This window comes from Anomaloglossus baeobatrachus, chromosome 3, assembly GCF_048569485.1.
Source record: "Anomaloglossus baeobatrachus isolate aAnoBae1 chromosome 3, aAnoBae1.hap1, whole genome shotgun sequence".
Taxonomy (NCBI): Eukaryota; Metazoa; Chordata; class Amphibia; order Anura; family Aromobatidae; genus Anomaloglossus; species Anomaloglossus baeobatrachus.
The window spans coordinates 51526778-51553030 of NC_134355.1; positions in this window are offsets into that span (position 1 = coordinate 51526778).

Consider the following 26253-nt stretch of genomic DNA (forward strand, 5'->3'; position numbering starts at 1 on the left):
TTTTCATGTCTTCAGGGGTAGGAACTTGACCACTTTCTTACATCCATGTCTTCACATCAGGAGATTGCTTTAACTAATATATATATATATATATATACATACATATACATACAGTGCCTACAAGTAGTATTCAACCCCCTGCAGATTTAGCAGGTTTACACATTCGGAATTAACTTGGCATTGTGACATTTGGACTGTAGATCAGCCTGGAAGTGTGAAATGCACTGCAGCAAAAAAGAATGTTATTTCTTTTTTTTTTTTTTTTTTTTTTTAAATTGTGAAAAGTTTATTCAGAGGGTCATTTATTATTCAACCCCTCAAACCACCAGAATTCTGTTTGGTTCCCCTAAAGTATTAAGAAGTATTTCAGGCACAAAGAACAATGAGCTTCACATGTTTGGATTAATTATCTCTTTTCCCAGCCTTTTCTGACTAATTAAGACCCTCACCAAACTTGTGAACAGCACTCATACTTGGTCAACATGGGAAAGACAAAGGAGCATTCCAAGGCCATCAGAGACAAGATCGTGGAGGGTCACAAGGCTGGCAAGGGGTACAAAACCCTTTCCAAGGAGTTGGGCCTACCTGTCTCCACTGTTGGGAGCATCATCCGGAAGTGGAAGGCTTATGGAACTACTGTTAGCCTTCCACGGCCTGGACAGCCTTTGAAAGTTTCCACCCGTGCCGAGGCCAGGCTTGTCCGAAGAGTCAAGGCTAACCCAAGGACAACAAGGAAGGAGCTCCGGGAAGATCTCATGGCAGTGGGGACATTGGTTTCAGTCAATACCATAAGTAACGTACTCCACCGCAATGGTCTCCGTTCCAGACGAGCCCGTAAGGTACCTTTACTTTCAAAGTGTCATGTCAAGGCTCGTCTACAGTTTGCTCATGATCACTTGGAGGACTCTGAGACAGACTGGTTCAAGGTTCTCTGGTCTGATGAGACCAAGATCGAGATCTTTGGTGCCAACCACACACATGACGTTTGGAGACTGGATTGCACTGCATACGACCCCAAGAATACCATCCATACAGTCAAGCATGGTGGTGGCAGCATCATGCTGTGGGGCTGTTTCTCAGCCAAGGGGCCTGGCCATCTGGTCCGCATCCATGGGAAGATGGATAGCACGGCCTACCTGGAGATTTTGGCCAAGAACCTCCGCTCCTCCATCAAGGATCTTAAGATGGGTCGTCATTTCATCTTCCAACAAGACAACGACCCAAAGCACACAGCCAAAAAAACCAAGGCCTGGTTCAAGAGGGAAAAAATCAAGGTGTTGCAGTGGCCTAGTCAGTCTCCTGACCTTAACCTGTTACGAGGGGGACCCGGGGAAGCGTGCCAAGATGGGAAATGGACAGATTCCGCCGGTCAAGGTCCACTGTGCGGTGTAAGGGACCGCTGCTATGGTGGGTGAAGAGTGAGCGGGTTGCTGCCAGCGATCGTCTGGAATGTCACAGACGATCTATGTACACCGGTCCGCCCTAACCCGTGAGGGTTGTATGGCTCGGGACTTCTCGATCGGTGTACCTGTTGCACGGGGACACACAGAGGTGCCTACGCACGTGTGCCAGCGGGAGTCACAGGATATTGCACGAGGGTAGCACAGAGGTGCCCACGCATGTGTGCTTTCAATAACTAGGTGAGTCCGGTGGAGACTCGAGGAGCTCACCTGGGACAGGAACACGGCCTGTTGAAGGAGATACTGCCGGAGCAGCAAGGCAGGAACACGGCCTGCAAACCAGGTGCTGCCTAAGCAGCAAGGGCCAAGCCCACAAAAGACAATAATGCCTGAGCAGTGGCGTGGCAGCACGCTGCCAGACATCCAAACATAGAAGGACAGTCGCGCGCCGCCATGATGGCAGGGGGAGCTTTTAAGGAGGTGTAGCTCCACCCAATGGCGGGCGCGAGATGGACGTGACCCAATCAGGATTCGTGACGTCTTGGCCCGGCCAGTCAGGATTCAGCACACCACCAGCCTCGTTATCGGGCCGTGTGATATCAGTGAGCGAATCAGAAGACGTCACGTGGGGCACATACTCATCTTCCTGCCTCTGGGTCATAAAGGCGGGATCCTCGGTTTCACAATGTGCAGAGATAAGGGAAGTCTTGCTGCTTCCCTGAGCATCCATCCTTTGCACACTGCGCAACCTCCCAGACCCTCTGTGATGCTGAGCAGGAGGGCTCGTGGCAGACAAGGGATGGGAGACTACTCCATTCCTTGCAAGGGGAGAACCACTAGGTGTCACCCTTCTGCTGCGTCTCCGAGGAGGTAACTCCTGCAGACTGCGCAGTCTCCCAGACCTTTGGTGCTGCTGAGCAGGAGGGCTCATGGCAGACAAGGAATGGGGGACCACCTCATTCCTTGCAACAGGAGAGCCACAAGATGTAACATTAACCAAATTGAAAACTTGTGGAAGGAGCTCAAGATTAAAGTCCACATGAGACACCCAAAGAACCTTGATAACTTGGAGAAGATCTGCATGGAGGAGTGGGCCAAGATAACTCCAGAGACCTGTGCCGGCCTGATCAGGTCTTATAAAAGACGATTATTAGCTGTAATTGCAAACAAGGGTTATTCCACAAAATATTAAACCTAGTGGTTGAATAATAATTGACCCACACTTTATGTTGAAAAATTATTAAAATTTAACTGAGCAACATAACTTGTTGGTTTGTAAGATTTATGCATCTGTTAATAAATCCTGCTCTTGTTTGAAGTTTGCAGGCTCTAACTTATTTGCATCTTATCAAACCTGCTAAATCTGCAGGGGGTTGAATACTACTTGTAGTCACTGTATATATATATATATATATATATATATATATATATATATCTATATCTATATCTATATCTATATATATATATATATATATATATATATATATATATATATATATTTACATTGAAGGCATCAGAATTAACACATGTGGAATGAAATACTTAAAAAAGTGTGAAACAACGGAAAATATGTCTTATATTCTAGGTTCTTCAAAGTAGCCACCTTTTGCTTTGATTACTGATTTGCACACTCTTGGCATTCTCTTGATGAGCTTCAAGAAGTAGTCACTGGAAATTGTTTTCCAACAGTCTTGAAGGAGTTCCCAGAGATGCTTAGCCCTTGTTGGCCCTTTTGCCTTCACTCTGCGGTCCAGCTCACCCCAAACCATCTCGATTGGGTTCAGGTCTGGTGACTGTGGAGACCAGGTCACCTGGCGTAGCACCCCATCACTCTCCTTCTTAGTCAAATAGCCCTTACACAGCCTGGAGGTGTGTTTGGGGTCATTGTCCTGTTGAAAAATAAATGATGGTCCAACTAAACGCAAACCGGATGGAATAGCATGCCGCTGCAAGATGCTGTAGTAGGCATGCTGGTTCTGTATGCCTTTAATTTTGATAAATCCCCAACAGTGTCACCAGCAAAGCACCCCCACACCATCACACCTCCTCCTCCATGCTTCACGGTGGGAACCAGCCATGTAGAGTCCATCCGTTCACCTTTTCTACAAATACACGGTGGTTGGATGCAAAGATCTCAAATTTGGACTCATCAGACCAAAGCACAGATTTCCACTGGTCTAATGTCCATTCCTTGTGTTCTTTAGCCCAAACAAGTCTCTTCTGCTTGTTGCCTGTCCTTAGCAGTGGATTCCTAGCAGCTATTTTACCATGAAGGTCTGCTGCACAAAGTCTCATCTTAACAGTTGTTCTAGAGATGAGAAGGTGTGTCCAAACTTTGGTCTGTACTGTATATATATAATGTTCTATGTACTATATATATATATATATATATATATATATATATATATATATGTGTCATTTAAATTCAAATTTTTAAAACGAGGAATATCTGTAAAACTGATCAATTACTGCAAATTCTTCTATACGGATTAAAAAATGTATGTATATAAATCCCCATGATTTAATAACTTAATAATTCATTCTTGACCATTTACTGGAATATAACATTTTTAGTTTTGATGAAACAAAGCTCTATTTTTTTTTTGCTTAGAAGTATTGTGTGCGCTTGTCTTTTGTATCAGAAGGTCATCACCGCACATTGCAGCACTTTGGGTGGGCCGCAGCCATCACTGTGTCAATTATACATTTTACAAAAAAGGGCTTCTGCAAGAGCACTTGGCGCCCGGAGCGAAAATTCAACCTTGCGCCCTTCCCAGTGCACACAGGCCTTTGAAAATATGAATATATGCGGATGGGAAATATTACAGACTTATAAATAGAACACTAATCCCCTACAAAGCTGTATGGGATGTGCCCTCATATTGTGCACTGCAAGAGTCTAATAGAGGGCAATTCCTGGAAATAATAATACCGCCACTGTGAGGAATTTTATATGTTACAGTGATTAGAGTTGAATAGTGGCTGATCTGTAGTACCCAGGCTGCAGTCATCAACTGTTGGTATATGCAACAGATGAGGACTTGTTTATCTATGTGAAGGAGGACTTTATGCTGATCTAACTGTAAATGGCGATGTTGTGTAAAGTTTCTTTATTTACTGTATTTTAAAAGGTCTCTTGTTCTTCCTGTATTTGTTTTGGTTTCTCTTCCTAATGCAGTGCTGTATGACTGTGCATATTTTTTACCTCATGTTCCTAAGAAGTAAAGAGTTGTTATCCCATGTAATCTGCTCGGTAAACTTTCTTCTGCAACTGGGAAGCTAGAAGCTGTGCAACATCAACAAGTAGTGGACAACCCCTTTAACGACCGTGGGCCGTAAAATGACGTCCTAGCGGTCATAACGTTACTGCCCGCGGTCTGCCGGCAGCATCATGCTGCGATCGGCACACATCTCAGCTGATTTTCACAAAATTTCAATATGTGACAGCGCCATTATAAGCGCGATCGCGGTAAACTTTTACTTACCGCCTGATACCAGAAGTCACGTGTCGCGATCACGTGACTTCCGATAGTTGTCATGGTAGCACAGGGTCATGTGATGACTCCTGTACTACACCTGACTTGCTTTCACTTTCACTGTGCCAGCGGCACAGCAAAAGAGAAAGAGAGCATATCTGCTGTTTACAGCCTTGTAGCTGTGATCAGCAGATACTGCAGAGCGATCGGATTGCTGATCGCAATAGCCCCCTAGGGGGACTAGTAAAATAATAAAAAAAAGTTAAAAAAAAGTTTTAAAAAATTAAAAAAAACAAAAAAACCTAAAAGTTCAAATCACCCCCCATTCGCCCCATTGAAAATTAAAGGGTTAAAAAAATAAAAAATATACACACATTTGGTATCGCCGCGTTCAGAAACGCCCGATCTATCAAAATATAAAATCAATTAATCTGATTAGTATACGGCGCAGCGGCAAAAAAATTCCAAACGCCAAAACGACGTTTTTTTGTCGCTACAACGTTTGCGCAAAATACAATAAGAGGTGATCAAAACGTAGCATCTGCGCAAAAATTCTATTGCACTTTTTTTGCAATTTTTCTGCATTTGAAATTTTTTTGCTGTTTTGCAGTACACTATATGGCAAAACTGATGGTTTCATTTAAAAGTACAGCTCGTTCTGCAAAAAATGAGCCCTCACATGACCATATTGACTGAAAAATAAAAAAGTTATGTCTCTCAGAAAAAGAATGGCGAAAAAAAAAAACGGAAAGCGAAAAATCGGCCGGTCGTGAAGGGGTTAAACCCCTTTATTTTTTTATTATACAAACCATAGTGGGCAAATTATCATCAGATTTGGTGTTTACTGTCATCTTTCCAAATTATACAGTACTTTTAAAAAACCTGAATCTTTTAAATTTATCACTTTTGTTCACCAAGGTCATCCACAGTTCTGGACCGCCCTATATCTCTTCCCTCTATCGCCCATATGCTCCATTATGCTAATGATCTAAGACTAATATAATCCATATTCCAAACCACTCATTTCAGTCTCCAAGGCTTTACTTGAGGTGCACCAGTTTTCTGGAATGCGCTACCCTTGGCAAGCTATTTAAGCATGCCCAAAAAATACATCACTTTTGATAGGTACAATGCTGGCTGATATTTATAGTGATGTTTAGTCAAACATAGGCCTTATACAGACAGCTGAGTGATGGCTTTCTATGGCAATTTTCTATGTTTGTTTGTATTAATTTAAAAATTGTAGTTTATGTTTTCTGGGCGCCCTAAGAAAGATAACCATTAAACAGTATTATTATAATATAAAGTTTATGCCTAAGTAAATTCAAATATTTAATATACAAATAACATTGACAGAAATACAATAGTAGTTTAAACATTTTATTGGGTTATACAGCACCCTTATATCGGTGCCGATATCGCAGTGTGTAAAGCGACCTTAAGAGTCAATTTTCAGGGCTCCAGTCCAGCACTGTGGTGGCTCTGCCAACCCCATGAGTACCAAATACCTTTATTGTGACTTGAGGTTGAGAGTGAGCAACACAAGATTTAGCCGATTCTGCCTCTTTATAAACTGGAGCCAAGTGTGGCTTTGTTACCGGAAAATTGTCTGTCCATAGAAGACCAGTGAAAAAATGGTTACATTTCTTCCCGTTCAGATAAAGTCTTACTTAGAAATATAGGTTGTCTATACATTGATTTCAGAATTATTATTTCCCTTGTATAGTTTCCTGGCACATTCTCCAAGACCAACGTGTAACCAGTAACTCATCTTCAGAATTGCTTATCTGTGTCGGTCTGTATTGTATAAGCGGAGGAGAGGAATATTCGACTTCTGTACTTTTTGGTAAATCCAGAATTTAGATTTGTTTGAATTTGAGTATTAAGAGTCAAATAGAGACCAGAAAGAGATGTCAACTAGGGATGATCGAATACTTCGATTATCCGGCTTCGCGAATATTTTCCGAATACCTCGCCGCTATTCGACTATTCGCGAATATTCGATGTGCAATGTAAGTCTATGGGAAACCCGAATATTAACTATTCGGAACTATTCGGGCTTCCCATAGACTTACATTGCGCGTCGAATAGTCGAATAGCGGCGAGGTTTTCGGAAAATATTCGTGAAGCCGGATAATCAAAGTATTCTATCATCCCTAATGTGAACCCCTCCATAGCTGCAATATTTGTAGTTAACAACCAATACCAGGGTGTATGAGACATGCGGAGTCCCTGCAGCTCCAAAATATGGTTATGTTGGCCAGTTTATGAAATGTTTTATAGATTCAATGCTTTGAGAGAAGAATATCTCCATAATATGTTGTCTGATGAAGCATGATATGCTAACTAGAGAAGAGCGGACCCATGGAAGTTTGGTTCGGTTCCGCAGGTTCATCCGGACTCTAGATAAACTCCAGCTCGGGACCCGGACTTGACTTAAACCCCAATGGAAGTCACTAATTGGGCAGTTAGGGTCTCCGTCCACATGTAGACAACCATAAACAGATCACTTTCAGGGAGTTCATGGGCAGGGTTTTTCATTTTTTTTTTTGTTTGGTGCACCCTACATCCAATAACTCTAATGTTACCCCCAGTGTGAGCCGTTCAATCACTGCAAGTGGGGTGCACTGGGCTGAGCACATAGTGTACCCAAGCACAATGATGCTCGCTCCAGTGGTTTGCAAATATAAAGCACCCGAACTCCGAACCCAAACTCTGTTTTGCTTGTAGTGTTTGGTATGAACACCGAACATTGAACCCTCAGGTTCACTTATCTCTACTGCTAACATTGTCAACATAACCTGCAGACCAGTCATTGAGTAATCTTGGATAGTGACAACCAGAATCGGACTGGCTACCGGAGGAACAACCAGTAATACCAGGCCTTGCTATGGTTACCTGGATTGAACTCCGGAGCTCTCACATGAGCTCCGGAGTGCAGCCTGGACTGAACAGTGGGTTTCCAGGATTGAACTGCGAGCGCCGACTGATTCCCCGGCAATTGCAATTAGTTCATATCACAGCTGCGGACAGGCTGGGCTGAACTCTAGAGCTCAGGTGAGAGCTCCGGTGCTTTATGCTGAGGGAAAGCGCCTCTTTCCCTCAGCATAAAAATTTCCCATTCCATGCTTTTATCTTTGTCCCCCCTCATATATAGTGCTTCAAATACTATAATGACCCCCACATAGCCTCCCATATTATATAATGGGTCCCACATAATCCTTCATATATTATCTCCTCCATGTAGTATAATGCACCGCCATAGTCCTCCAATTATTATAATGCACCTCTCGTAGTCCTCCATGTATTATAATTCACCCCATATCCCTCCATGTATTATACTGCAACCCCACAGTCCTCCATATTATACTATGCAGCTCCCAAACCATTTCATACAGTCCCATAGTCCTCCATGTTTTATAATGCAGCCCCATAGTCCTCCATATTATATTTTGCAACTCCCATACCATTTAATGCATCCCAAAGGCCTCCATATTACATTATATAATATTGTATATATTATTATAGCCCCCCATTCCATATATAAGGTGTCCTTCATATTATATTATGCAGCCCCATACCGTTTAATGCACCCCCATAGTCCCCTGGCCACCGTGTAATCACTGATTAAAAAAAAATAAACAAGTCATCACCTCTCCTCATTCCCCCGCTGCTCAGGTCTGCGCGTCCTCCCGTCCTGCACTCTGCATTATTATGATGAGATCATCACAGCAGTCGCACAGCAGGGACATCACCACGCTGTGCTGCACTGAGACGTTGCACGCAGGCACAGGGGGAGAATGATGAAGAATGGAGCGGTGTGCTCCACTCCATCGTTCATCATTACTTTTTGAGATGACGGTCAAGGGGGGGCCCAGTGCCGCTGCTGGCACCGGCCCCCCCTGACTCACAGGCCCCATAGCGGCCTTGTGGTCTGCTACTGAACAGCGCAGCAACTCTCTCACAGAAAGGAGGCGGCTACTTCTCTGCAGGTTGGGCACCGGGCCCCTAGCATTGCCGGGCCCGGTCGCACTTGAGATCTCTGCGACCACTATCATTGCACCCTTGGTCCTTTGCAGCTCAAGAGCACATCATAATCCACAATTCTATCAACTTTGGGGGTAGAAGTGGCCCATTTTCTCTTGGGCCCCTGTGTGATTGGACAGGTTGCACCAAAGATATGTCCGCCCCTGAGCCTGACTAATTATAAGGGGAGCCTGGAATCCCAGAGGATAAGGAAATCCATGCAGCTCCCATCCACATGAATTTCTGTATGTGAAATAAAAACTTTCCGGGTGACCTAACTTATATATCCTATGTCTTGATACACTAACTCCAAAACAGAAAAAAAGTCAAGTAAAACTTATACAAACAATATATAAATGAATAAAGGTTACAAACATTACACAAACACTGCAATTTTTTTGTCAGGAGCCTAATTTCATGTTTGGCAGCTTTGATTTATGGAGCACAGTATGGACTCTTAATGCATTTTAATAGGGCCTGATGTGTTTGTGATATACTCGAAAATGCAAACACCGTTGGGATAGAGATATGATCACTGTTAGTTCAATGTTTAACAAGCCTTTAAATACCCCTGGAATTCAGCAGCAAACACATCCCCTGTACTAAAACCACATTATTGATGGATTGCGTCAGGCCGAAATCTGACAAGGTCAATACATGATAGGGGAGAATGACCTCTACATGTGTGCAGCTATATGACAAATATGCATGTCCTCAGCGAGGAACCAGAATTTGCATGCAAACTATACCAATGCTTTGTGCTAAGAGGGTCGTTTAGCCATAAAATATCTGACACCAGGAGGTTGTATACAATGCAATTGTAGCACCCATGAACTCCTCAGGGCACTACTAGGTACTGCATCCTGAGAAAGATGCAGGGCCTCCCCCCAGGGACCTGGAAGACCAGTGCTGGTACCACCAAAACACATAACATCCCCAGTTCCCACTCCCAATTAGGGGTGACTGATTAGTCTGGGACCCAATGGATGGCTGTCCAGAGGTGGAGCCAGTCCAGTCCACTAGCCGACAACCCGGTGAGAAGGGACAGAGACAGAAAGACAAAGGAGTCCGGTAGTGACAGTTGAAGTGGACGGACGTGTCTCCAAGCGGGGTCATGTAGCAGTGACTTAGGTGGCATAGGAGAGTGGTTGCCAGAGAGGGTACAGCCAGGTACCGCTGGAAACAGAGCACCGACGGGGCACAGGGCCCTAGGTCAGGCGACAGCTTCAAGCTACCTGAAAAATACCTGCACAGTGAGGGAACCTTCACGGACCTTACCGACCGAAGAATTCGTGGGCACTAGTGTCGCGGGCGAAGGAGGGGACGCTGCGCTCTCCCACTGCTCGGGTCCGGCACGGCTACTGCTGCTCGGTGGTGGCTCGAGCGATGGGCCGAGCCCGGGGACTCGAGCGGCGCTCCTCGCCCGTGAGTGAAAAGGGGGGTGAATTGTGGGGATTTATTGTCCGTTACGCCACCCACGGTTGTGGTGATTTAGGTGACACCACCGCTGCTCTGGACATGGATCCCGGGAGCGGTGACAGGGAGCAGCTTCGTTGTTAATTCTCCCCTCCGTGGGTGGGGGGTTGTGTTGTCCCGGGGCCCGGTGATGGGGTAGGAATAGATGATGGCAGGCATCCGGTGAGGTGCAGGGTCGCAGGGGCAGCGCTGTGCCGCACGGCACGGTGGTACTCACTCAGCCTGAGACGATGACACAGTTCTCGGTAAAACACACGGCTGGAAAGACGGGTCCCACGGACGGCTGCTGTTGCTTTTCCCCGGCAGGTTGACGGTGACTGCCTTTCCCTGCACCTAAGTATGGTTCCAATGGGTTCCCACCGGTAACCCGCTCCCCGGCTTGGATATGGGCCGGAGGAGCCCCTTTTGCCCGCAGGCGCTGGCCCTGAGAAACGGTTGCCTTGGAGGTGATGGTGTCTCTCTCACTGGGTTGGACTGTTGCCTTCTGCGGGACTTGACTGTTTGGAAACCCAGGACGTCCCCTTCACTAACGGATTCGGCAAATTCACGGCGACTCCTAGCCTTGCCGGGGTCCGAAAAGCCCCTGCCAATGGTGCTGGCTTCTCCTTGCGTACCGGTCCGGTACCGCAGGGCCACCACCCGTCCACGGTCCTTACGGTAAACTCCGATAGACCACTCCTGCAGACGGTCACCACCGTCTGCCAACCTTGCAGCTCCATCCGGGCCGCACACCCGGACTAACTTCAGTCTGTTCAGCTACTCTCTGCTCCTCTCACTTTCACTGTCCAAACTCAACTAACTGTCGTTCCCTCCTCCAGGACTGTGAACTCCTTGGTGGGTGGAGACCAACCGCCTGGCTCCACCCCCTGGTGTGGACATCAGCCCCTGAAGGAAGGCAACAAGGGTTTTGTGTCTGGCTTAGATGTGCCTAACCGGGGTGTAGGGTGTGGTGGTGTAATTACCTGTGGCCCCTGGCTTGTCCAGGGCGCCACATTCCCCCTTAGCAAAATGCAGACCGTCCGCGGGCTGCCCGTCCATCACCGGTTTTATTTTCACCAACTGAAAAATATAAAAAACGGTAACACAAATACAATGATAATAACATCTTCCCACATCGGGAGGTACTCTTACTTTAACGTTACTAAACGGTTATGGCTTTCGCTCTCTCCCACCCAAGCAACCTGGCCCTGATGCTGCCCCTAAGCAAACAGGCAGCACCCCTTGACCCCAGTCCAGCACAAATTGCCCGAGCGGGTTCTGTCCTGTTCAGGGGACCCACGTCCATGGGGAACCCTGAAACCCCCAGAGGATTGCCACCGGTTCTGGTGGTGGCTGGGCCCCAGGCGGCTCCACTGCGGGCCCTTCCTCCAATCTGCCTCTCCGGAGGCGGCAACGGTGGGAGCTGTAACAAACCTTATATTACGGGCCACAAGTTTGTGGTTGCCTTGCAAGTTCTCAGGCATGTTCATAGTAGTTTCTATGTAAAACTGTAGACGGTCCCCACAGGGACAACGGTGCCGGCAACGACCGGTTTCAATCAGCAATGGACAATCAGGTAACTTTCTTCGGTTTCATTCACTTATCATTTAGCAAAAAACTTTCAAACTTTCAAACTTCCTTTTTAATACTCAATGTTCCCCCCACCCTAAATAGTAGTTTCCCTGTACCTAAGTGGCGGTCTACCTAGGTTGGGGCGAGTGGACCTCCGGGGTCCGGTGTCAGTGGTGACAGGCAGCGGGGGAGAGGGAACAATCAGTTCCTCTTCCCCGTCATCGTGTGGGGCAGGCGGAGGCATAGGGGAGCTGGGCACAGGTTCATCCCTGGGCACTGGCACTGGCTCACGGTTGACCGCCTCCATCACTTCTTCATCCACGGGTTGTGGGAACAGTATCACTGGAAGAATCACCGCGCCGTTCTGTGTAGGCCAGTCCGCTGGGAAGTCACCCATCACGGTGTGGGTTACCTCTTTTGCCTTCTCTGTCGGTTTAGGAATCGGAACTTCAGCCGCTGCCCTCAATGCTGGTGGGCACCTCTTTAGATGGTCCCGGGAAACCGTGGCCAACGTGCCCCCTTGGTCTCGACTGATCTGGTAGGCCTTCCCATCTTCCCATCCTGTGGGCTGTATGACATATGGGGTTTGCTCCCATTGATCATCCAGCTTGTGGGTCCTCCTCTTCCGCTTCAACACTACATCTCCAGGCTGGAAAGGGCCAGCAGACGACTTCTGGTTGAAGCGCTGCTCCTGTTGTTCCCGACTCCGACTCAAGTTCTTCTCAACATATTCCTGAATCTGTCGGTACTGCACCCTCCGCCGTGTGTCCCATTCAGCTGTCGAATGGAGTGCTTCTGGGGCTTCCAATCCCATTTCCAGGTCCACCGGGAGCCGGCTGGGGCGAGCCCTCATCAGGTATGCTGGGGTGCACTTCGTTGAGCTGGAAGGGATATTGTTGTACATATCGACCAAGTCAGGTAGCTTCTCCGGCCACAGGTTCTTCTAGTGGCAACGTCTTGAGGAGGCCAAGGACCAAGTGGTTCATTTTCTCACACATGCCATTGGTTTGGGCATGGTAAGGCGTGGTCCGGATCTTCTTGCAGCCGTACAACTGACAAAACTCATGGAACACCTCTGCTTCAAAGGCCGGGCCTTGGTCAGAAAGCACCTTCTCAGGGTATCCATGTGGTCGACAGAAATAAGCTTGGAACGCTCTAGCGGCGGTTCGGCCAGTTAGGTCTTTGACTGGAACAACCACCATGAACCTTGAATAGTGGTCTACTATGGTGAGAGCGTAGGTGTACCCACTTCGGCTGGGGGTGAGCTTTACATGGTCCAGGGCGACCAGCTCCAGCGGTTGATGTGTAACGATCGGGTGTAGGGGCGCCTTCTGGCTGGCCTCGTCCTTCCTTCTCAGCGTGCACGGGCCGCACTCTCGGAACCAGGCCTCTACAGACTCCCACATCCCGCTCCAATAGAACCGCTCTCTCAACAGCATTTCCAGTTTCTTCCATCCGAAGTGTCCGGCACCATCATGGTACGCTTGTAGAACGGTGGGCACATTAGCTTGGGGAATCACCAACTGGCGGATTTTCTCATGAGTCTTTGGGTTAATCAGCTCACGGTACAACTTCCCTTGGTGTAGATACAGCCGGGTCCGTTCTTTCGACAGGCGTTGGGCTTCAGCTGGGGCGGCAGGGTCTATTCCAGCAGCGCCTTGCTCCACCAGGATCTTGACTAGGCGGACAGCGGGCGCCTCGTTTTGAGCTTCCTGCTACTCCTTACTGGGCAGCGGGTCCAGGTTCACCCGTTGTTGGTGGACATGCACCTTCTCAGTTGGTGGCTGGTGAAATGCAGGCAACTCGATCTCTTCGAGGTCGTCATCCTCGCACCCTTCTTCCGACAAGTGGGGCAACCGAGAGAGTGCATCAGCATTAACGTTGGCAAGACCAGCCCTGTATTTGATGGTTAAGTCGTAGTTGGCTAGCCTGGCCACCCACCGCTGTTCTAACGCACCCAACTTGGCCGTGTCCAGGTGGGTCAGCAGATTGTTATCCGTGAAAGCGGTGAATTTTGCTGCGGCCAGGTAATGGCGGAACCGCTCGGTGATAGCCCACACCAGCGCCAGGAGCTCAAGCTTGAAAGAGCTGTAATTCTCAGGATTCCTTTCAGTCGGTCGGAGCTTTCGGCTAGCATAAGCAATCACTTTTTCCTTCCCGTCTTGGACCTGGGATAAGACTGCCCCCAAGCCCACATTGCTGGCATCGGTGTAGAGGATGAACGGGTGGCTGTAATCAGGATACGCTAGGATCTCCTCCCCGGTTAAGGCCGCTTACAGCTGGCGGAAGGATTCCTCATGCCTCTCTTCCCACACCAGCGGGGCTCCGAGGGGTCTACCACTTTTGGTCTGTCCCACGAGGAGGTCTTGCATGGGGGCAGCCATCTTCGTGTACCCCTTGATGAAGCGACGGTAGTACCCCACCAGACCCAGAAACTGCCTAACTTCCCTCACTGTGGTTGATCTCGGCCAGTCTTGGATGGCAGTGATCTTCTCGGGGTCGGGGGCGACACCTTCTGCACCCACCACATGCCCCAGGTACTGCACTCTGGGTTTAAGCAGATGACACTTGGAGAGCTTCAACTTCATCCCGTATTTGGCAAGGGACGCGAACACCTCGGCCAGGTGCTCCAGGTGGGCTTCATATGTCTGGGAGTACACAATCACATCATCCAGGTATAACAGGACGGTCTCGAAATTTAGATGCCCCAGACAGCATTCCATCAGCCGTTGGAAGGTTCCAGGGGCGTTGCACAGCCCGAACGGCATACTATTGAATTCACAGAGCCCCATTGGGGTGGTGAAGGCGGTTTTCTCCCGGTCCTCGGGTGCCACGGCCACTTGCCAGTACCCGCTGGTGAGGTCAAGGGTAGAGAAGTAGTTTGCGGTTCTCAGTGCGGCCAAGGACTCTTCAATACGGGGCAGTGGGTAAGCATCTTTATGCGTTATCTGGTTAATCTTCCGGTAATCCACACACATCCGCATGGTGCCGTCCTTCTTCTTAACCAGTACCAACGGGGCGGCCCAGGGACTACAGCTGTCCCTGATAACCCCTGCCTCCTTCATGTTCCTCAACATGTCCTTGGCACATTGGTAGTGTGCAGGGGGAATAGGCCTGTACCTCTCTTTGATAGGGGAATGTTTACCGGTGGGGATATGGTGTTGGACCCCTTTAATCTGCCTAAAGTCTAGGGGATGTTTGCTAAAAACTTGCTCATACTCCCGTACCACCCGGTATACCCATTCTTTGTGATGTGTAGAGGTATAGTCAGTGCCTACATGTAACTGTCGGTGCCACTCATCTAACTCCCCTTGGGGCGGGTGAGTGCTGGCAGTCGGTGGTGAGGTTGGGGCAACTGTCTCGCGGATGGTGTGGGGATCCAGAGTGAGCAACTTGGCAAGCGTAGCATACCGGGGAAGCCTGACTTCTTCCTCCCCACAGTTCAGCACCCTCACAGGCACTCTCCCCTTCTTTACATCCACCACCCCTCGGGCGGCCATTACTGTGGGCCAGTGCTCGGAGGGGTTGGGCTCTATCATGGCGGGGTAGTCACGCCCCTGGGGCCCTACTGCTGCCCTACACCAAATCATCATCTCGCTCCTGGGAGGCACAATCAACGGGGCAACATCCATCACTCTCACGCCACCAATCTCTCCTCCTGTCGAGTTCACATGTTGGCGGTACATCAAGGCTCGGATCTCACGCTGCACAGCTCTCTGTCGGCTCCCCGCCGCCGTGGCGGCCAGCTGCTGCAGTAGGGTCAACACATCACTCATACAGTGCTCCATCACATTGGTTCCTAGCACTATCTTCGTGTTATGATCACTGGGTTCATTCATTATCACAATCATACCCTGGTGTTGCAGTTCAGTTCGCCCCACGGTCATGGCCACTTGTTTGTATCCCACTTGGGTCAATGGGAGTCCATCAGCAGCAATCAGTGTTATACTAGCATCTGGGGGAGCCAGCTCGTCTGTCCCCCAATACCGTTGATACAATGTATATGGTATGGTGGTTACCTGTGATCCAGTGTCCAGGAGAGCCATCACCGGTATGCCGTCCACAGCCACGGGGATTATGGGCCGGGCCCCGATGTACCGGTCCCGCCAGTCTAGAGGGCCATGGGGTTCTACTCCTGAGGATTGGCCCGTGGCCCCAGGGGTTGCTCGTTTAACGGACACCGTCGGGAGTAGTGGCCGGGTTTTCTGCATCTGTAACAGATTGGAGGCCCAGTCTGGGAGTCATTGGCCCTTCTCCGCTGCATCCAGGGGACGTCCTCCGGGCTGTCGGCGAGCTGCATCTTCACCGGTGCTTGGGATCTGGTTGGAGGCTGGAGTGCGGCGAGAATCTTAGCAAGGTCCCCATCCATGCGGCGAACTCGAGCAGCGAGCTCTTCCATCGTCCCGCTTGGGGCTACAGGCACTGGGGGTGCCGGTGGGGTAGGAGCCACAACAACGGGAGCAGTCTCAACTGGCCACGGGGTTGGCTCAGGAGCTTCCAATGCTGGGGGTTGCAGAGCTTTGATGGCCCGTTCCTTTAATACGGCAAAGTCCACGTCAGGGTGTTCTAGGGCCCACAGCCGAAGCTGCTTACGGTCCTCTGAGGACCTCATCCCCTGCACAAACTGCTCACTTAATATCTTGTTACTGTCCACACTGCTGATGGTGTCCACCCGCTTCAGTGTGCGGAGTGCGGTTTGCAGGCGCAGAGCATAGTTCCGAATGCTATCCGCGGGCCGTTGTCGGCATTGATAGAACTGCATCCGCAACTCTGTCTCGGTACGGGTCTCAAATGCAGTCTGCAGCTTTTCAAATATGGTGGCTACAGAGGACCGGTCCCCCTCGGCCCAGGTCTTCGCCTCTTGCTCAGCCGCGCCGGTTAGCTACCCCAGCACTACCGCTGCACTTTGCTTATCAGTCAGGGGGTACAGTTCCAGCAGCGGACTAAGTTTTTTCCGGAAAACCTGCAAGGCATCAGGTTTCCCATCGTACTGCGGTAGCCAGGCAGCTCCGGGCACATAGAGCAAAGAGAACGGCATCACCTGAGCGAGAGCTGGGGCCGCGGCGCCCCCCACCAACGCGGCCGGGACCTGGGCAGGCCCATTCCCATTTACGGGTGCTCCTGTGGCTGCGTCCGCCGCACCTCCAGCGGGTTCGTCGGGCGCAGACATCTTGTTTCCGTCCCCCTTAGCCTCTTTCCGGCTCCTCCTCTATCGGGGCGGGATTTTGGCCTTCGCGCCTCCACTACTCGAGGAGACGCTCGAGCGGGAACTTTCCGCGCCAAAGATGGCGGCTTCTGAAATTTTTCGGCCGGACACCTCCGGCGGTAACAAGGCGCACCTCTACCAAACGGCAGACCGGTAAGATCCTGTTCGTGACGCCAAGTTGTCGCGGGCGAAGGAGGGGACGCTGCGCTCTCCCACTGCTCGGGTCCGGCACGGCTACTGCTGCTCGGTGGTGGCTCGAGCGATGGGCCGGATCCCGGGGACTCAAGCAGCGCTCCTCGCCCGTGAGTGAAAAGGGGGGTGAATTGTGGGGATTTATTGTCCGTGACGCCACCCACGGTTGTGGTGATTTAGGTGACACCACCGCTGCTCTGGACGGGGATCCCGGGAGCGGTGACAGGGAGCAGCTTCGTTGTTAATTCTCCCCTCCGTGGGTAGGGGGTTGTGTTGTCCCGGGGCCCGGTGATGGGGTAGGAATGGATGATGGCAGGCGGGCCGCGGGGCCCGGTGAGGTGCAGGGTCGCAGGGGCAGCGCTGTGCCGCACGGCACGGTGGTACTCACTCAGCCTGAGACGATGACACAGTTCTCGGTAAAACACACGGCTGGAAAGACGGGTCCCACAGACGGCTGCTGTTGCTTTTCCCCGGCAGGTTGACGATGACTGCCTTTCCCTGCACCTAAGTACGGTAAATGGTTCCAATGGGTTCCCACCGGTAACCCGCTCCCCGGCTTGGATATGGGCCGGAGGAGCCCCTTTTGCCCGCAGGCTCTGGCCCTGAGAAATGGTTGCCTTGGCGGTGGCGGTGTCTCTCTCACTGGGTTGGACTGTTGCCTTCTGTCGGGACTTGACTGTTTGGAAACCCAGGACGTCCCCTTCACTAACGGATTTGGCAAATTCACGGCGACTCCTAGCCTTGCTGGGGTCCGAAAAGCCCCTGCCAATGGTGCTGGCTTCTCCTTGCGTACCGGTCCGGTACCGCCGGGCCACCGCCTCCTGCAGACGGTCACCACCGTCTGCCAACCTTGCTGCTCAGTCCGGGCCACACACCCGGACTAACTTCAGTCTGTTCAGCTACTCTCTGCTCCTCTCACTTTCACTGTCCAAACTCAACTAACTGTCGTTCCCTCCTCCAGGACTGTGAACTCCTCGGTGGGTGGAGACCAACCGCCTGGCTCCACCCCCTGGTGTGGACATCAGCCCCTAAAGGAAGGCAACAAGGGTTTTGTGTCTGGCTTAGATGTGCCTAACCGGGGTGTAGGGTGTGGTGGTGTAATTACCTGTGGCCCCTGGCTTGTCCAGGGCGCCACACTAGTAGTAAAGATTGAGCCAGGGACTGGAACAGTACACCGATCCTACAGGGTTCGCACTGCCCACCGTACAGACGAGAGACTGCTGATAGACAGTAAGGGACCCACAAACTCTCCAAGCTGTGGGGTCCCACCAACACGAGAGAGGTGCCGAGGAAAGAGACTACCAGGTCACCACGCCGGCACTGGGACAAAAGGGACCAGGGGTCTGACCCAGCTGTCCTAAGCACCACAGCTCAACATCACCGTGAGTAAAACAGAAGTTGCACTGCATACCCAACGTGTGGTCTCCCTTCTTTCTGCGCCGGATCCCCCACCATTCACTCCCTGGGGCTCAGCCCTACTTATGGAGGACCTAACAGCCAGGCTGCCATCACCATCAGCCTCAGTGGTAAAAGACTGTGCAGCGGCGGTTCCATCACCATAACCGCAACCCGCAAGTGGCATCACAATAAACTTTAATATTCCCTGTATATAATCCCTTTAAAAAGCGACCCCCAGGGTCACGGAACCGGGCATCGGCCGTTACACAACCGTGACACAGCATCCCCGTACATATACAGTTAGGTCCAGAAATATTTGGACAGTGACACAAGTTTTGTTATTTTAGCTGTTTACAAAAACATGTTCAGAAATACAATTATATATATAATATGGGCTGAAAGTGCACACTCCCAGCTGCAATATGAGAGTTTTCACATCCAAATCGGAGAAAGGGTTTAGGAATCATAGCTCTGTAATGCATAGCCTCCTCTTTTTCAAGGGACCAAAAGTAATTGGACAAGGGACTCTAAGGGCTGCAATTAACTCTGAAGGCGTCTCCCTTGTTAACCTGTAATCAATGAAGTAGTTAAAAGGTCTGGGGTTGATTACAGGTGTGTGGTTTTGCATTTGGAAGCTGTTGCTGTGACCAGACAACATGCGGTCTAAGGAACTCTCAATTGAGGTGAAGCAGAACATCCTGAGGCTGAAAAAAAAGAAAAAATCCATCAGAGAGATAGCAGACATGCTTGGAGTAGCAAAATCAACAGTCGGGTACATTCTGAGAAAAAAGGAATTGACTGGTGAGCTTGGGAACTCAAAAAGGCCTGGGCGTTCACGGATGACAACAGTGGTGGATGATCGCCGCATACTTTCTTTGGTGAAGAAGAACCCGTTCACAACATCAACTGAAGTCCAGAACACTCTCAGTGAAGTAGGTGTATCTGTCTCTAAGTCAACAGTAAAGAGAAGACTCCATGAAAGTAAATACAAAGCGTTCACATCTAGATGCAAACCATTCATCAATTCCAAAAATAGACAGGCCAGAGTTAAATTTGCTGAAAAACACCTCATGAAGCCAGCTCAGTTCTGGAAAAGTATTCTATGGACAGATGACACCAAGATCAACCTGTACCAGAATGATGGGAAGAAAAAAGTTTGGAGAAGAAAGGGAACGGCACATGATCCAAGGCACACCACATCCTCTGTAAAACATGGTGGAGGCAACGTGATGGCATGGGCATGCATGGCTTTCAATGGCACTGGGTCACTTGTGTTTATTGATGACATAACAGCAGACAAGAGTAGCCGGATGAATTCTGAAGTGTACCGGGATATACTTTCAGCACAGATTCAGCCAAATGCCGCAAAGTTGATCGGACGGCGCTTCATAGTACAGATGGACAATGACCCCAAGCATACAGCCAAAGCTACCCAGGAGTTCATGAGTGCAAAAAAGTGGAACATTCTGCAATGGCCAAGTCAATCACCAGATCTTAACCCAATTGAGCATGCATTTCACTTGCTCAAATCCAGACTTAAGACGGAAAGACCCACAAACAAGCAAGACCTGAAGGCTGCGGCTGTAAATGCCTGGCAAACCATTAAGAAGGAGGAAACCCAGCGTTTGGTGATGTACATGGGTTCCAGACTTAAGGCAGTGATTGCCTCCAAAGGATTCGCAACGAAATATTGAAAATAAAAATATTTTGTTTGGGTTTGGTTTATTTGTCCAATTACTTTTGACCTCCTAAAATGTGGAGTGTTTGTAAAGAAATGTGACAATTCCTACAATTTCTATCAGATATTTTTGTTCAAACCTTCAAATTAAACGTTACAATCTGCACTTGAATTCTGTTGTAGAGGTTTCATTTCAAATCCAATGTGGTGGCATGCAGAGCCCAACTCGCGAAAATTGTGTCACTGTCTAAATATTTCTGGACCTAACTGTATATCCCGGGAATGAGTACCCCATAGCCCTTGGCGAAACACAATTTCAATACAACTTTTTTCCGCTAGAGATAGGCATGATCGGGTCCTTGCATTATTCAGGGACAAAATCAAGTAGACTGCATTATTTACAAATAGAACCCTCTTTTCTCACTACTTTGGTTGGGTTGAAGTCTACAGCAGGCCTCAATATTTAAGTGTCCCTACCCAGTCCAGTATTCATTGCTCTCTTAGATAACGTCCAGAGGGACTCAAGTCAAAAACAATGAGAATAATTAAAGGCATGGTTGATTTGGTCAACAGCAACAATGGAAAAAACAAGTAATGGAATGACCAGGATTTTTAGAGTGTAGTCAATAGGGCCAGATCAATCTAGGATCAAGTTACAGTGGTGTAACTAAATTAGGTGCAGGGGTTGCAATCTCACCCAAGCCATGGAGCCTAAGGGACCCAAAAACTAAAAATAGGGAGTCTCATTGGGGATTTATTGTTGGGGCCCATGAGCAAAGGTGTAATTACATTAGGTGCAGGGGTTGCAATTGCATCTGAGCCCTGGAGCCTAGGGAGCCCAAAAGTGAAAAATTGAGAGCCTCATTGGGGATTTATTGTTGAGGTCCATGAGCAAGGGTTTAACTAAATTAAGTGCAAGGGTTGCAATTGCACCCGAGCCCTGGAGCCTAGGGGGCCCAAAAAGTAAAAATTGGGAGCCTCATTGGGGATTTATCATTGGGACCTGCGAGCAGGAGCGTAACTAGATTGGGTGCAAGGGTTGTAATTGCACCCGACGAACCCTGGAGCCTAGGGGGCCCAAAAAGTAAAAATTGGGAGCTTCATTGGGCATTTATCATTGGAGCCCATGAGCAGGGGCGTAACTAGATTAGGCGCAGGGGTTGCAATCGCACCCAAGCCATGGAGCCTAGGGGACCCAAAAAGTAAAAATTGGGAGCCTCATTGGGGATTTATCATTGGGACCTATGAGCAGGAGCGTAACTAGATTAGGTGCAGGTGTTGTAACTGCACCCAAACCCTGGAGCCTAGGTGGCCCAAAAAGTAAAAATAGGGAGTCTCATTGGGGGTTTATCATTGGGGCCCATGAGCAGGGGTGCAACTACATTATATTCAGCAGTTGCAATCGCACCTGAGCCCTGGAGCATAGGGGGCACAAAAATTAAAAATTGGTAGCCTCATTGAGGATTTATCATTGGAATCCATGAGCAGGGGCAGAAGTACATAAAGGTGCAGGGGCAAATTAGGGTGTTTCAACAGTCCTTTTGGCCTATATGAAAATACCAATGCTAATAAAGACTTGTAATAATTGGGAGCCCCATTCGATCTTTTTTATAGGGACCCATGAGCTTCGAGTTACGCCACTGCCCATGAGCTTCAGGTTACGCCACTGCCCATGAGCTTCAGGTTACGCCACTTCACATTGCCTTGCTGGTGCCTCCATGACACCGGGCCATACCAGTTATCCTAGATATACCTCTGCCCATTTAACAACCAGAGCTCAATGATACTGAAAAGAGTTTCTCTTGCTCTTTAAGACTGTTTAGGTGACATAAAGCGTGTCTAACTATGTGACACCCTGGCAAAACCAGGTTGTCACAGAGGCTGCACAAATCTTCCAGGTGCCGGACTCCATCCTCCTTGGCATACCAACACAAACCCACACCCAGGCACACAACATCAGCCAGCAAAGCCTAGTCACCCCCCATGACAATAGGGACCCACCAATGGGCGGGGCCAAGTGGAAGGTGACGCCCACCTAGGGGTCCTGAGGTGTTCTGGGAGGGAACAAGACAGTCTAGTTTGGAGTGAGGAAGTGGGATGAGTGTGAAGTGACAGGGTAGCCAGAGGTTGGAGCCTCTGGACTACCGGACTACTGACTAGGTGGCATTCGGCAGACAGGGCCACAGGCGATGGAGATCCGGTCGAGGGAGACCTTAAATGGACCGGGGCAGGGTTGTAGCCTGCTGGTGCCGACAGCGGGAATCCGGTCCGGAGGCCGTGCACAGTCAGGGTGCCTGGACCCTAGAGCGAGGACTTCTTCAAGCCCCTTGTCAATTAGCCAGCATGGTACAAGATTTCATGTTTTGTCCCACCAGCAAGCCCAGAGAGCGAGACAGAAGCCCAACAATGGGGATAAGGCTCTGCAATTGCCTGCTAAGATCCTACGGGTCAGTTCTCGCGGGACACAGCTCCCAGAATCACCGGAAGTGGACTTCCCTGTTGCAAGCGGAGTAGTCAAACTAAGGACACAAACACTGAGTGCAGGAGGAAGGGACCCCTGTTTGCTGTACCAGGGTGTGGGACCCGAATACACCCGCCTATCACTGGCAATTTGGTTTACCACTTGGACTTTGTGTGAATTCCTCTAGAACTGTCAGTACACCAATACCACCCGGTCCAGCCCTGCAGAATACGCTCCGCAGCATCCTTCCCCGTACACCTGGGCCCCGGGACAACACCCCCCCTACCCGTGGAGGGGATACCATCCTGCTGCCCCGCTCCATCAGCCCCGAACGCCCCATACCAAGGCAGCGGCGGTGCCACCAACCATCACCACAACCCACGGATGGCATCACTGACAAACTCTTCCCTTGTAAATAGGCCTTTTGTTATTGTTGTGGGCGGCGGGTTTCTGCGCGAGCCCCGGATCCGGCTGCCACTCAAGCCACAGCTGCGATACTGGATCCGAGCGCCTCGGGTAGCCTTCCCTGCTGTGGTCAGTCACCCCTGCCCGCGACAACTGTATAACAGGTAATGGTTGGTAAGAGGTCAAACATCAAACTAAATAATCCTTTTTAGCTCGTGTAAATAAAGCAGCGTTTGACGTTAAATGTCATGCGTTTCCCACAATGCACCAATACAAAAGATGCAAAAATAGAATATAATAGAATTTAAGAGGCAAAAATGTGACTTTTCTCCTTCAATATCCAGCAAACAAATTGGCAGGACTCTGTGTTCATTGCGCTACTGTAGTAAAATGTCAGAGATGAGAAAGAACATGGAGTAATTACTGTGCAAGACGAATATGAAATACCGGGTTATTACAGATCAGTCAATAATTCTACATCTATTATATCTATTATCATTTCAAAGCGTTAGAGAATTCACAAGACCCTTACATCTTATACTTAAAAGCTTAATATACACTTGAGACATTTGTAGAACTTAAAGTTTAATTGTCCTTTTACACAATGTCAGAAACAAAGCATGGTCTTGTTTCTTCACCCTCCAAAAGAAGGTAAAACGGCTTTTGGTGCACAAACCAGTCTAATATGTCCAGGAATTGTCCTAATTTCATTCTCTGTCATTTGTCATACACTATTTTGGAGTGGGCAGTTCTTTTTGTGGGCATTCTGCCAGCACTATGGGTGCTAAGACTTCCTATCACTGATTTGCCAGTATGCATTACATCTGCCATTGTGCAGTGACATGCTTGCTCTTAACTGAAAGCCTGCCGCTCTTATGTCTGTACGTCATTTGATAGACAGAAGAGAAAGCAAAGAGAGACAAAAACAATTACTTTAGAGAATCAAAGACCTGTCCCCACTTCCTGTAGAGACAAAAATGCTACCTACTTCCTGCTGAGAGATTTGTACCCGCTTTCCATTTCCTCTACAGAGGCAAAAACCGATACCTACTTCCTCCTGAGAGATATGGACCCGCCCCTCATTTCCTGTAGAGAGACAAAAAACAATACCTATTTCCTGCTGAGAGATATGAATCCACCCCCCCATTTCCTGTATAGAGATGAAAAACGATACCTACTTCCTGCTGAGAAATATGGACCCACCCCCCATATCCTATGTAGAGGTGAAAACTGATACCTACTTACTGCTGCGAGATATAAACCTGCCCAGCATTTCCTGTACAGAGATGAAACAGATACCTACTTCCTGATGAGAGATATGGACGCTCCCTCACTTCCTGTAGAAAGACAAAAATGATACCTACTTCCTGCTGAGAGATATGTACTCGCTTTCCATTTCCAGTACAGAGATGAAAACCGATACCTACTTCCTCCTGAGAGATATGGACCCGCCCCTTATTTCCTGTAGAGAGACAAAAAATGATACCTACTTCCTGCTGAGAGATATGGACCCACCCCCATTTCCTATGGAGAGACGAAAACTGATACCTACTTACTGCTGAGAGATATAGACCTGCCCAGCATTTCCTGTACAGAGATGAAACAGATACCTACTTCCTGATGAGATATGGACCCGCCCTCACTTCCTGTAGAAAGACAAAAATGATACCTACTTCCTGCTGAGAGATATGTACTCGCTTTCCATTTCCTGTACAGAGATGAAAACCGATACCTACTTCCTCCTGAGAGATATGGACCCGCCCCTTATTTCCTGTAGAGAGACAAAAAATGATACATACTTCCTGCTGAGAGATATGGAGCCACCCCCATTTCCTATGGAGAGATGAAAACTGATACCTACTTACTGCTGTGAGATATAGACCTGCCCAGCATTTCCTGTACAGAGATGAAATCTGATACCTACTTCCTGCTGAGTGATATGGACCTATCTCCCAATTTCCTATGCAGAGTTGAAACCCGATACCTACTTCCTGCTGAGAGATATAGAACCACCACCCAGCATTTCCTGTACAGAGATGAAAACCGATACCTACTTCCTGCTGAGAGATATAGAACCACCACCCAGCATTTCCTGTACAGAGATGAAAACCGATACCTACTTCCTGCTGAGAGATATGGACCCACCCCTCATTTCCTGTAGCGAGACAAAAAACGATACCTATTTCCTACTGAGAGATAGGGACTCGCCCCCGCTTCCTGTGATTTATGGAGAGAGTGGTTGCCAGTACTAGTTATACAATTGGTCAAAAATGATAAATCAGTTTGGAAAGGAGCAAGTAAAAATAAAAATATAGCCAAGGTGGACAGAGGAGAAAAAGTACAAACAGCATCCTGATAGTAATAAGTAAATTTCACAGGACAGAGCTCAGTATTATACGTTAAAAGGAAAGCTATAATCAAAAATGCCATATTGATTGCATCACGTTTTTGTGTTAAACATATTTAACAAATATCAAAAAACCTTTAAATAAAAATCCCTAAGGATTCAATAAATAAAGGAAATGATGCTGAAATTGATATTAAAAATTATTATTTTTATTCAATGATTAAAATACAGTTAGGTTCAGAAATATTTGGACAGTGACACAAGTTTTGTTATTTTAGCTGTTTACAAAAACATGTTCAGAAATACAATTATATATTTAATATGGGCTGAAAGTGCACACTCCCAGCTGCAATATGAGAGTTTTCACATCCAAATCGGAGAAAGGGTTTAGGAATCATAGCTCTGTAATGCATAGCCTCCTCTTTTTCAAGGGACCAAAAGTAATTGGACAAGGGACTCTAAGGGCTGCAATTAACTCTGAAGGCGTCTCCCTCGTTAACCTGTAATCAATTAAGTAGTTAAAAGGTCTGGGGTTGATTACAGGTGTGTGGTTTTGCATTTGGAAGCTGTTGCTGTGACCAGACAACATGCGGTCTAAGGAACTCTCAATTGAGGTGAAGCAGAACATCCTGAGGCT